The sequence below is a fragment of the Culex quinquefasciatus genome, chromosome 1 (genome assembly GCF_015732765.1).
Source record: "Culex quinquefasciatus strain JHB chromosome 1, VPISU_Cqui_1.0_pri_paternal, whole genome shotgun sequence".
Taxonomy (NCBI): domain Eukaryota; kingdom Metazoa; phylum Arthropoda; class Insecta; order Diptera; family Culicidae; genus Culex; species Culex quinquefasciatus.
Window position 1 is genome coordinate 92,480,055 of NC_051861.1, and position 14,023 is coordinate 92,494,077.

A 14,023-nucleotide genomic window follows, 5' to 3' on the forward strand; every position below is an offset into this window, starting at 1 on the left:
AAAAGAGGTGTTTTTCAACAATTTGCAGCCTGAAACGGTGATGAGATAGAAATTTGGTGTCAAAAGGACTTTTATGTAAAATTAGACGCCCGATTTGATGGCGTACTCAAAATTCCGAATAAACGTATTTTTCATCGAAAAAAACACTAAAAAAGTTTTAAAAATTCTCCCATTTTCCGTTACTCGACTGTAAAAATTTTGGAACATGTCATTTTATAGAAATTTAATGTACTTTTCGAATCTACATTGTCCCAGAAGGGTCATTTTTTCATTTAGAACAAAAATTTTCATTTTAAAATTTCGTGTTTTTTCTAACTTTGCAGGGTTATTTTTTAGAGTGTAACAATGTTCTACAAAGTTGTAGACAATTACAAAAATTTTGATATATACATAAGGGGTTTGCTTATAAACATCACGAGTTATCGCGATTTTACGAAAAAAAGTTTTGAAAAAGTTACTTTTTGCGTTTCTCTTTGTTTCGTCGTCCGTGTTTGTCGCGGGTGACCATGAATGGCCATGATCGATGACGACCAACTTTTTCAAAACTTTTTTTCGTAAAATTGCGATAACTCGTGATGTTTATAAGCAAACCCCTTATGTCTATATATCAAAATTTTTGTAACTGTCTGCTCTACAACTTTGTAGAACATTGTTACACTCTAAAAAATAACCCTGCAAAGTTAGAAAAAACACGAAATTTTAAAATGAAAAATTTTGTTCTAAATGAAAATGACCTTCTGGGACAATGTAGATTCGAAAAGTACATTAAATTTCCATAAAATGACATGTTCCAAAAATTTTTACAGTCGAGTAACGGAAAATGGGAGAATTTTTAAAACTTTTTTAGTGTTTTTTTCGATGAAAAATACGTTTATTCGGAATTTTGAGTACGCCATCAAATCGGGCGTCTAATTTTACATAAAAGTCCCTTTGACACCAAATTTCTATCTCATCACCGTTTCAGGCTGCAAATTATTGAAAAACACCTCTTTTTTCACATGTTCAAAAATGGAAGGAGTCGTACCGCCCCTCCGTCACGAGATATCAAAAAACGGACCTCGGATTCGTGATCAGGGACAAAAGTTACCGCTTAGGACAAAGTTTCACGCAAATCGAAGAGGGGCCGGGGCAACTGCTGTGTGAGTTGGCGGAGAATTACCCTTATTTTAACCCATAATTCTGGCTCGTTGCCGCCATCATGCGACCGCGTGCTCCGTTTTTTTGTCAACAAAGCTGCAGCTGGATGGTGAGATGAAGTGAGGGGGGGGAGGGTTTTGACATTGTTATGCCCGCATCTGACCCTTCGCCTATTTCGACGGTCGTTGAGCCGACGGTTGATTCCAATGACCGAGTCCAGTTTGGAACTGATCGTACAATAATAATAATAAATAAAAAATCGTGAAACATAAGAAAACTAAATGTTCATAAATTCTAAACCATTTAGCATTTTTATTGGCAGCAGCGTAACTGTTATCATGTTCATAACTCATTTTATGATGTTGATTTTGAAAATTGAGCCGGAAATTTGAAATTTATTGATTTTTCGGTTTTAATGATAAAAGAAAATCAAAGAAACGATTAAACATATATTTTTGAAAACTGGATAATGTAATTCCAAGGAAAACCAAAAACATTGTTTTTTTCAGATTCATTACATTAAAAACGCATGTTCATTTTACAAAAATACTGAACACTTATTTTGATTTAAAATACACATTGGTGATAACTACCAAGAAGAATCATGCACCTAATTAATGCCCCAAAATTAATTCAGATCACACAATTTCGTCATGCTCGCCAATCATTCCGGAAAGTTCCAGGGAACCGCTCCATATTCCCGAGTTCCAATTTCCATCCCGACCCGGACTGTGGAAAAGATGCGCAGCAAAAATACCAAACATTCCAGTGATCCGCAAAATGCGGCGCGCAACCGTCCCAAAAAGGAGGTTAGTATGGTCTTAGCCGTTTTGCTAATTTATTTCCTTCGAAACCAACCAGTCGACCAAGTTATTCGCCCACAAGAGGAGGGCGAAAGACGTGGCGGCTTCTTCCCTGGTTTGTGCCCATTTATGATCCGTTCTGAGAAAGGACCTGTTTTGGCTGGGCTGGGCTGGTTCTCTGAAATAATGACAAATAAAGGTCAAAATTTGATTAAGTTAAAAAAAAACTAATTATTACAATAATTTTGAACTCTTATAAATTTTTTTGAAAAACATTTTTTTTTTTCAATTTTTAAGGCGTTTTTTTCAGAGAACTTCCCCGATGTATCGTGTTTGAGGCTACTTTTCTCCCCGGGATTCCTCACAGACCCACAAACTGCACTGCAAAACTTCAAGCCACGTCTCGGGTTACCACTGAAGAACCCACGGCAGACGTTGTCACCCAGCATCAATCTCTCTTGGACGCTGTCTGGGACCTGCCGCAGATGAGGGGAAGCCAAGCCAAAAGATGGTGTCGAAGATGACCACAAGAAGTGCCCCGAGGTGATGGTTTGCCCAGGACAAGGTTCTAGCATTTCCTCTCTGGTGTACAGAGACTTGTTTGACGATGCAATTTCATTTACAAGGAGTTACTTTTGAAAAGATCTTATTGCATGAAATTGTAAACATTGTTGAAAAATAAAAATCGATGCTCAAAACAACTCTATATCAGCACTTTAAAAGCACTATTTCGTGCTTTAATGCTAATTTACCTTTTTAAAACATTCTTCTGAAGAAAGACAACACCTCCTCCATCACACTTGAACGATGCTGCCATCTCGGTAGAATTTATTAAAATATAAAATAAAATAAAACAAGTAGATAATGAAACAAGTAAACCTTCTTGACTCCGTCGAAGACTTGTTTGTCAAACAAAAACAAGTCATCGGAGAGAGGCTCGCACAAAGTGCAACCTCAAAGAGCCTGCTGGAAAGATAGGGTATGACCATGAGAAGAAATGCAGATTACTTGAAGAACAGGATCGAAGATGACATTACGTGCAAGATGTACCTCGCAGCATCGAGAAGTGCAGAATGGATGTTCTCTTTCAAGTGTTGAAGAAAAAAAAAGTCAATCGTTTCCCAAAATGTCCCATACGTCAATTAGCTTTTGGAACTTTTGGAAATCAGTCAAAAGTTGGGTACAATTCAGGGTGGTCCAAATACTTGGGGCTACCCCCTTGAAATCAAAGATTGACTCATCACTAGACTAAATTCCAAATTTGAGCTCATTCTAACCACGGGAACCCCTCTCTCTAAGACCTTGGGAAGAGCAACCGTTTCAGTTATATCTCTGTGGAAGGCGCAATGACTATCCAATTCTTATCAATTCTCGGAACTGAGCAATTCTCTACGAAATCGGTATTTTTTGTAATTTTAATTTTTTGTTATTTTTTAATCCTGCTGAAATTTTTATTAGTGCCTTCGGTATGCCCAAAGAAGCCATTTTGCATCATTAGTTTGTCCGTATAATTTTCCATACAAATTTGGCAGCTCTCCATACACTGAAAAAAAATGATACACGATAAAAAAATGATGATTTTTAATTTCACTTTATGTCACTTTATGATTTGCAAAAAAACACAATTGAGCAATTCTCTACCAAAACCGGAAATGGATTTTATTTGTATTTTTTGATTTGGCTCAAACTTTGTGGGGGCCTTCCCTATGACCAAATAAACTATTTTGTGAGATTGGTTTATCCATACAAGTCTCCATACAATTTTGGCTGCTGTCCATACAAAAATGGTATGTAAATGTTCAAACAGCTGTAACTATTGAATGAATTTTCTGATCAATTTGGTGTCTTCGGCAAAGTTGTATGTATTGTTGAGGACTTTTGAAAAAAATAGGTACACGGAAAAAAAATGCAGATTTTTTTTATCAACTTTATTTTCACTAAAACTCAATTTCCCAATTTTTTTTTATTTTTTTATTTTCTAGATTTTTTAATATGTTTAAGGGGACAGAAATCCGCAACTTTTGAGCCATAGAGATACGTGGTCAAAAAATCTGGCGCCGAATTATGATTTTTTGAAAAACAGCGATTTTTGGAAAAAAAATCGAAGTTTCATGCAAAAACAAGTTTGACATTATTTTTTAATGCAAAATTGAATTTGCAATCGAAAGTACTTTACAGATTTTTCGATAAAGGGCTCCGTTTTCAAGATATAGCCACCGAAAGTTTGATTTTAGCAGAATATTTGCAGTTTTTCAGTTTTTAAAAATGGTCACTCCATGAGTGACCGTCTCTAAAAATATTTTTTTTTTTGAAAAGTTCAGAAAATTTGCTATAAAATTGTCCAAGAGACATTGTAGATTGGACCTCGGGTTGCTGAGATAGAGCCGCTTTAAAAAAAAGAAACACGTAAATTGAAGTTTTCTAAATCTCACCAAAACAACCCACCCAAAACCCACATTTTTCTAATGACGATATCTCAGCAATTAATGGTCCTATTTTCAATGTTAATGCGTGAAAAATTCGTGAAATTTTCCAAACCATTCAAAAAAATATTTAGAAAAAAATTAAATCAAGACTAACATTTTCAAAGGGCCAAACATTGAATATTACGCCCATTTAAAATGCTAGTCTTGATTTAAAAAAATTCAAAATATTTTTTTTTTTGAAAAGATCGAAAAATTTCACGAATTTTTCATGCATTAAAATTGAAAATCAGACCATTATTTGCTGAGATATGGTCATTAGAAAATAGTGGGTTGTTTTGGTGAGATTAAGAAAACTTCAATTTTTGTGTTTCTTTTTCTTAAAGCGGCTCTATCTCAGCAACCCGAGGTCCAATCTTCAATGTCTCTTAGACAATTTTATAGCAAATTTTCTGAACTTTTCAAAACAAATATTTTTAGAAACGGTCACTCATGGTCACTATTTTTAAAAATTGAAAAAACTGCAAATATTTCGCTAAAATCAAACTTTTGGTGGCTATATCTTGAAAACGGAGCCCTTTATCAAAAAATCTGTAAAGTATTTTTATATTGCAATTCTATTTTGCATTTAAAAATAATGTCAAACTTGTTTTTGCATGAAACTTCGATTTTTCCAAAAATTCATAACTCGGCGGCAGATTTTTTGACCATGTTTCTCTATGGCTCAAAAGTTGCGGTTTTTAGTCCCCTAAAACATATAAAAAAATCTCGAAAATCAAAAAATACGTATTTTGGGAAATTGAGTTTTAGTGAAAAAAAAGTTGATTAAATAATCTGCAATTTTTTTTTCGTGTATCTATTTTTTTCTTAAAAGTCCTCAACAATACCTACAACTTTGCCGAAGACACCAAATTGATCAGAAAATTCCTTCAAAAGTAACAGCTGTTTGAATATTTACATACCATTTTTGTATGGACAGCAGCCAAAATTGTATGGAGACTTGTATGGGTGAACCAATGACGCAAAATAGCTTATTTGGTCATAGGGAAGGCCCCCGTAAAGTTTGAGCCAAATAAAAAAATACAAATAAAATCCATTTCCGGTTTTGGTAGAGAATTGCTCATGTATTTTGTCAATAAATCGTTTAAATCAAATTGTTTTTGAAAAGTGTTACTTTTCAACATTTATTTTGAAAACTGTTGCTATTCGTTTCTGTTATTTTTGGTACAGAAAAGTAGGCTATTTCGTCGGTCAAGAATGACAGGAAAAGTGAGAAGTTTCACGACGGAATTGCAAAAAAACGCTTTTTGAATTGAATTTATATGTCAAACATCCATGTGTTGAGTAAATTCAGTAACAACATTTCAAAAGGGCGCCGTTTCGGGAAAATCAACATTCAATATTTTGCAATTTCGATCAATTCCCATTTCCTTTTGTGTTTTTTTTTTTTCATTTTTCGGGTTTTTAAGGAAAAAAGTGGTTAGGGAGCGTTTTTTTATTACGTAACGCGAAAAATCGGACTTTTAGAACCCCTCCCCCCCCCCCCCCCTCATAACAAAATTTCCATACAAATTTTAAAATTTTTGTATGGAGCGTAACACGGCCACCGACCCCCTCCCCCTACTGCGTTACGTAATAAAAGAACGCTCCCTTAAGAAGCTATTTTATCATTCTGAAACGTCACACTCAGTGATAACACAGTGATACTTTCGACCACAGTGATAAAAAATGGGTCTAGAAAGCCTTCAGAAGGAGTCCGACTCAGGCCAAGAATCGTTGAGCAAGGATCACGGCTATGATACACAGTAAGTAGCAAGTTGGTTTGAGGATTTGATCTATATTGAAGTGACGTTCCTTGGGGTGTCCCCGCCGGAAGTGGGAGACATGGCAGCTGACGACTAGGCCACCCGCGACACCACCCTGTCTTCTCAATCTTTGCATAGCTTCAATGGTTACGGAGGCGATGATTTTGTGCGGCATTCCTCCTAAACCTCCCTACGCTAACTTTCTGTCTGTCATCAGAAAATTCACTAAAATATCACGAAAATATAGTGTTTCTAAATGTACATCAGAACTTGCAGAAAACACTACATCCGCCCATCGTGATCGGGTGAAAACACAAGGGCGGAAACTCAATTTGGTTTGTTTTGATTGATGTTATTGATTAGCCCTTTTGTTTTTTTGCTTGTAAAACTCATTTTTTCAGAATTTTGAGATGTTGGAGGGTGTTTTAGAATCAATTTTGTTCGCTTTACATAATTCTGATGAAAACTCGGTTTGTTTACATCTGAGGGTTTCGCCCTTTTGAAAAGTTGTTACTGAATTCACCGTTAAGAACAAAAAAATACTGAAAATGTTACTTTTCCATACTGGTGCTGAAAGTTAAAACTATTGAATGTTAAGTGTATTGAGTCAATTGACTTAAGCCATTTCAATTAGAGTGCCACGAAAGCCGTTCCACTCAACGCGTCTCTCTTCGCCGAACAAATTGTTGCAATTTAGGGAAGCCGCGCAGGCTCAACTCAATCCCACTTAAGCCGATCACATCACAAACCAACCATCACAAGAAGTTCAAAAAGCTGCGATAACTGTAATTTCGCTTACGACGTCTTATAAAGTCTGTACTTAGATCAAACCCCTGCTGAGCTTCTGGCTTGTTCCGCACAAACGTGTATAAACACATGTTCAGATTACACGACAATTAAAAACTGCTCAGTCTTGGTCTCTTCGTCGTCGCCATCAAGCTTCTGCAGAATTCTGGCGGTCATTATCCACCCGGGACGGGGACGTGCCGCAATTAAATGCGGCAGGAATTAATGATAATGTGATTTTCAGCTACAATTTCACATGTATTAAGAACATTTTTTTTTTTCTGCCTGCCTCGCGGTGTGACTCGAGCTTCAGCCAAGTGATTTATTCGACAGGCGCGAAAAAATGCGCTCATGAAAAGGCAGTGCCTTCCCTTCTCCAGAATAGCTCGCTGGCCGGGGTTTGGCGGTTCCACCTGCTGCCGACCGGTGCCGTACTGTGAATTGTCGGCCCAATCTCGGAACGCACGGAACCAGAACCGCATGCACTGCACATATAGAGGGAGAGGTTATTCAGGAGCTCATCATCATCATCAAAGGCAGCTGATGTATGATGACTTAGAATGCAGGGTTGCCAGTTTTCAAGGATTTGGTAGTTTCTTTTCAGGTTGAATATCAAAATTTAAAAATTTATTTATTCTTTTTTAAGATTGATTTAAGATTTGACAAATGATAGAATTCAACCAATTTCAAAATGTGATCAAAAACGGCAGCACTGCTTAGAACCACCACCAAGCCACGCACCTGCTGCTGCCAAGTCAAAGTCCCGTCCCGTCGCGCGTCTTCCGGGGCTAAGGTAGATTACCCTCCTCGGTACGTCTTGCTCCACGCCGCGGCTTCACGGCTCAGAGCCCTCCACGGTACAGTAAATTAGTTTATTATTACTATTTTCTTCTCTAGCATGAAGAATTTTGCCCGCCCCGTCGTTGCTTCTTCTCGTTTTTTTCTTCTTTGTTTTCTGCTTTTTTTGCTGAAGTTCTGATGGAGAATCTAAGGTACTCACTTCCCCTCGTTTCCAAAACATAGACGTAGAACTTGTAATTTAGTTCCGCCGCGCGAAGAGCCAAGGTCTGGAACACGGCTGAGGCAGCGTTCTTCTTCAGCAATCTCAGCAATCCATGAAAATCACGTTCGACGAGGCGCGGCTGGAACGGCAGCAGGCCTGCTAGCCGAACTGATCGAAGGAAGTTTGCTTTTTTTTGGTAGGGAAAGCACAGCAAGCCTCGTGGAATTCCTGAACAATACCACTCAAAGGGGGAAGCAATTTGTCACCACGTTTCTGGGACACATCGCCCATTCCCGCAAAGATTAACAAACCTCTATTATGCAACGAAGAACTGTTATCTAATGACATCAACGGCAGCAGGCGACGAACCTGGTGACGAACCCCTCAAACCAGCAGGGAACAAACGTTAAAAATTACGAACTTCTGTTAGATCTGCTTCGAATGCAGTCCAATCAATGTTTAATCAGATGACATTGGGTGACATTGGGTCAAATGAAACTAAAATGATGCTCAAATACAACGATATGGTAAAAACAAGTCATCCAAAAGTGTTTCTTGTTCGAGGAACCGTATTGACATGCTACAATATTTAAAGTAGAGATTTTCAATCATTTGGGTAGTTTTCGAGCAAATTCAACAAAAAAATTATAAAAATGATTTTTCGAGAGGTCATTTTTGGTCAAAAACGTACCTCAACATTAGACAGCTGCCAAAATGACAGGATTCGTTCTAGGAACGAGATTTTTTAAGCGAAGTCATCTTAAGATGTCCCCTACACAACCCTTTGAACAGAATTTAGTTTCATTGAGAAGAACCTGAGAAATGGTAAAATCCGTACAAAATCACTTTGACTCAAAAAAACACCCGCAATGTTGTATGGAGCCTTGCATGGAAAAACTGATGATACAAAATGACATTGGGAATGCATAAAAAAGTTTCAGTCAACCCAATATTTTAAAAACCATGAAAATTGCACAATCTATAGAATTACTCTTTTTATCTGAGGACATTTCAGCAATTTAACAAACAATAGCAAGCTACAAAAATCAAAAGCTACTCAAAATTTGATAAAATAGATTAAGCTAAAATTTGTTACATAAGAGATCGTACATAACGAGCACTGAGCAGCTCATCAAAATTTGTTGAAAACAACTTCATACAGTACCCACTAACATTAAAAAGTTCATGAAAAGCGTATGGCCATCACCAAGGTCGTCGGATTAATTGAATTCCCAGCCCTCGAACCCTACACGTGTTCCTGTTAGAACAGACCCAACAGAAAATCCAATCAGTGCGGCTCATCACCACGTGGCTCACATTCTAAATCCAAGACCTCCCCTTCAACTTCCTTCCTTCAATTCCCATCACCACAATCATTCACCGAAAACCGCGAGAAAACGTGGCGCGACCAAGCAAGTGAAGAACATAACCTATTCCTTCCTTCACCACCGGCAGCCACTTCTTAAGCCAGCCAGCCAACAGCAGCCAACTTCAAACCAAGTACTTAAAACAATTAAATCCCGTTAGTTGATCGCTGGTTGCTTGCCTGCCTGCCGCAGTTCAGTGAGCGTTTTTCGCGCGATGCCTCAACAACCCTGCCTTGCGTTACTATTCTCGTCTATGATTTTTCTTCCTCGTGATCATCGGCATCCAAGAAGGCCGTGTTGATGAACACCAACATCAGCCAGCAGTCGCGGTTCAGAGAGCATGCTTGGATCATAGAGGAAAAACTACTGCTTTGGGTGCTGCTGCTTATGATGATGATGATGAGCTTGCCTCACCTTTCTTGTGCTACCCCCCTTGGGTGGTTATTACCAAGCAAACCCATTCGGGGAGGTGCATGTTTGGGGCGGCCGGTGCTCTACCATCTGTTGACTCTGCGCTTTTTGGGCAGATGTGTTGTACGAGGTTTTTCCTATTCCGCGAAGATGTTCTCCGTGCAGGCTTTTCTTTTACTGTTCTTGAGCGTGAAAGTGTTGTGTACAACAATACATGGAGTTATTTTTTTTTTCTTTTTTTTTTTAATATCCCAGGATTGAAATAGAATTATGCGGATCTGTGAAGGTCAAATAGTGAGGTTAAAAAAAAGTTTCTGAAATTCCGTTGTGAAACTACTTATTTTTCCAGGCATTATCGAATCACGAAACGGCCTATACATTTATCACCAAAAATAGCAGTATAAATAAATGGACAATTTTTCAGGACTTGTATCAAGAAGTTTTTTTTTCGATAAAAAAAAAGCTTAAAAAAAAAGCTTAAAACTAGATCACAGTTGTTTATCCTTTATCGATGTGCTTGATCATCAGCTCCCCAAGGGCCAGGAATTGCTCCGCCTTGTTACGGCAGGTCCGAAACCGCGTCATCATCTCCCCTGCGAGAGCAAAGAACTCTGGCAGGGTAAAGAGAACTTCTCCGGTAACTTCTTGCTGGGCCGTATTGCCACTGCCGGCAGCGACCACGCTGGCGAACGATCGCCCCCATCCAGGAGGGAACGCTGAGTTGTCCGCTGGAACCAGCTGCCGGCACGGTTTCGTTCGTACTTCGCTGAGGAGGGTGGGACGCTGCTGCTTTTTTCTTCCTCTTTTCCTGCTCCTCGAGGTAGTTTTTCCGTGCGCTGCATCCACGGTAGTTGCTGGTATGGTTACCTCCGCAGTTGGCGCACTTGATGCGCGCCTTCGTTTGCTCTGCCTTGTCCCCCAAGTCCGCTTTGCATGGCAGTGCACACGCCTCAGAGAGGTGTGATTCACCGCACTTCACACAGCGGGCGGGAGATTGCAGTTCCGCGAGCCGTGGCCGAATTTCTGGCAACGGTGGCATTGTGCTGCGTCCGACGGGTTCTTTGAGTAGAACCGCCAGTTTACCCAAAACCCGTCCAACGCCTTAGTTCGCCGCAGGTCTTGAATTTTGACGGTGCCGCGGTCGAAGTACAACAGGTACAGTGTGTGTGTACCTGTGACTGTAGTCTTCCGCGAGAGCACTTTTATGTCACGTGGCGTTATTCCAGCACCCGAGAGGTCCTTCTTGAGGTCGGAGATCGGGCGGTCTTGGTACCCCTGCAAAACGACCTTAACGGCAGTCTTCTGCACGGGGTCGAATATGTAAAATTTGAAGTTTTGACGCTTCAATTTCACCACAACCAGATCGAAGTTCTTTTCGTCAAAAGTGTAAACTTGCACTGACGACTTACCGATTTTCAGACAATATCCGAGGCCTTCCAGCAACTCGTCAACATCGTCCGCCAACGTGTCCAAAACAAAAATTGGAGGTGGTCTACGTTCCTTTGGAGAATTGTTCTTTTTTGGCGTCGACACTTTCTTCCGTGCACGCCCGTCATCGTCGTCGTCGTCGATAGTGCTGCTACCGTCGATGTTGTTGTTTCCTTCGTCGTCGCTCAGCATCTGCAACTCGTTCCTGATGGGGATGTTGGCGGATGTTGATGTGCCACTGGTCGTGGCACCGGAAGTACCGGATACCTGGTGATCTCGGAACGTATCCGGGATGTAGATACTTTTTGTCGATTCCATCTGCACTCACGCTCCCCTGCGCGATGGCGGCCGACACGGCGTTTGTTTGTTTACCTTTTTGCACACGGCCGGTAGACGAACTTCGCGGGTTTTTCGAGACCGCACTCGAACTGCCACGGCCACGGCCGGCCTTTGGCATGCTGGAGAAGCAAACTCACGGATAATCACAATCAACTACGGCGAAAAATTTCGAAAAAACGATAGAGCACAGAGCACTTGACTGCTGCTTGCTCTCGTGCGTACACGGAGGTCTTTTTTCGATACAGAATTGAAACTTGGCTAATCTTGACGGTAAATAACATTCGGGGAAAAACGATTAACTCAAAATTCTATTTAAAATTAGGGGAAATATACCCATTTTAAGCCTAATAAGCGGTTGTGTTAGAATGATGCTGGATAATCTGGAGTGTTCCTTGAAATTTACTAAAACCAAGAACACCAAAGAGTAGAGCAACTTTTTGTGAACATTTCTGTTTATTTTCACTTTTATTGAAAATTATGCTGTTCCTTTTACAAGCATTTAAAAAAAAAATATTTCCCAAATGCATTCTTATCAGTCGAATGCATTGGGCCACGCCCATTTTCCTATTTTCAGCTTAATTCTTTTTCTTCTTCCAGCGCTTTTTTGGGTCTGCTTAGCGCTGCCAAAATTGATGAAATTTAAAGCGAACACTACCGTAAAGTAGCATTTATAGCGAAAGTTTCCTGGCATCACTCCAACAGGCGCTGCTGGTGGTGTTGGTGACCACCCTTTGTTCTTTATTTGCCTTCACTTCTCGCTCGGTTTTCTTCAGTCTGTGATTGGAATGGGTCGTCAAAATTCAAACGTCAAATGACTTGCGCGCTTGTTTTTTTTTATGGCGCTTGCTAATTATTTACATGTTTCGGGTTTAGTTATCAAGTGAGTGATTAACTAATGTGCAAAAGAACATGTTGCCGGTAGTTGGAAGCAATTTTATATCTTAAGCGCTTTGAAAACGTTAGCGCAAGTGAAAAAAATATTGATGGCGACTTTCGTTAAGCAGTTTACCTCTCATCTTGCGTGTGGTATGTGTGCCATCAAAATGCTGAGAAATGGTCTCGACAAATAGAAATTATGATCAAAACTGCATTAAATTTGATCTTTTTGGCCAATAAATGGCATGAACTATATCAAAATTATCTTGATAATATGGAAGGGATAGAATAATTGAAAAAGTTTTCGAAATCGCATGAAGAATCAGATGCTTCAATTGAATTTTGTGTTCAAAGATGTTATGTTGTTTGAATAAACGCAAATAAGCATTCTTTTATTCTATTTGGTGTTTGGCTTCATAATCTCTTGAAAAAAATCAAAACTGGCGGAAAAATAAAATTTATTCTGGCTGACAATAACAACATCTGGAATATTCTAAGTTTTATCTGGAACCTGGCAACCCTGGCCGAAAGATATGGAAGCTTAAAAGTATTTTTCAAGTGGTTTGGTATTTTTTTGTTTTTGTTTTTATTGTGAGCTGTAGAAAATGGTATTCTTAACTCAATTTTGCCCAAAATTCACGTACGCAAGATAGCACAACAGCGACGATATAATATATAGTTTTGGCCAGACTGTGAAATCTTGACAAAAGCGTCAAGTCGGAGACCGTTTTGTTACTCTTGCATGTACATTAGGGTGGTCCAAATCCGAGCTTTCTCGGGGCTACCCCTTGAAATCAAAGATGGATCCATCACCAGGCTAAATTTCAAATTTGAGCTCATTCCGACCACTGGAACCCCTCATTCAAAGCCCTTGTAGTTTGTATGGAGAAAAGCAACTGTTTCAGTGGAAAGTACAGTATGTTCGAAATGTCATAAAAACTAGGGCATATAGATTAGATAAGGTAAGACGATTTCTTCAGCTTTCAGGAAAGTATAATTATGACCATTTTGAGCTGAATGGCAAATCGCTTTTCAAACGGAAATATTTTTAAATAATTAAAATGTAACTTTTTGAAACGTGTCGCTTTTTATATCATTTGATTAAACAACTACAACGAAAATTTATAAAATTTACCAAGAAAGCTTTTCCTGCATCGCTAGCTGAACACTCTTGAAGAAAAAGAGAGAATGTCGGTATCAATTATTTTCACGGATCTTGATCGAGACGGTAATTAAATTCTTCCAGGTAAGCAAGATCTGGCCATAGACTGCAAACAGTGGATAACAAATAAATAAAAACTCAAAATTGAGCTGATTGTTCGAACCATGTGCGTTCGTGAGTGTTTGTATTTTTCCACAAATCTTTAAAGCACAAAAAAGTATATTTTTTTCAATGTTTTATTTCAACTCTGGGCAGTGCTTACAGCCCGTTTCGTTCAATTGTTTTTTCATTGGATTTTAATTGCCAATAAAGATCGTTGTTCTTCATTTCTTTTAGAGAAGGGGAGAAAAGCTCAGGTGTTTTTCTCCAGCACGTTTGTGAGCTGGGAGCGCCACACTTGGGATTTCATAGACTCTATATAGCTGGTATGCATGATTTTGAGCACTATTGAAATGCTAATCAAAGCATCAAGTGGTGAAAGGA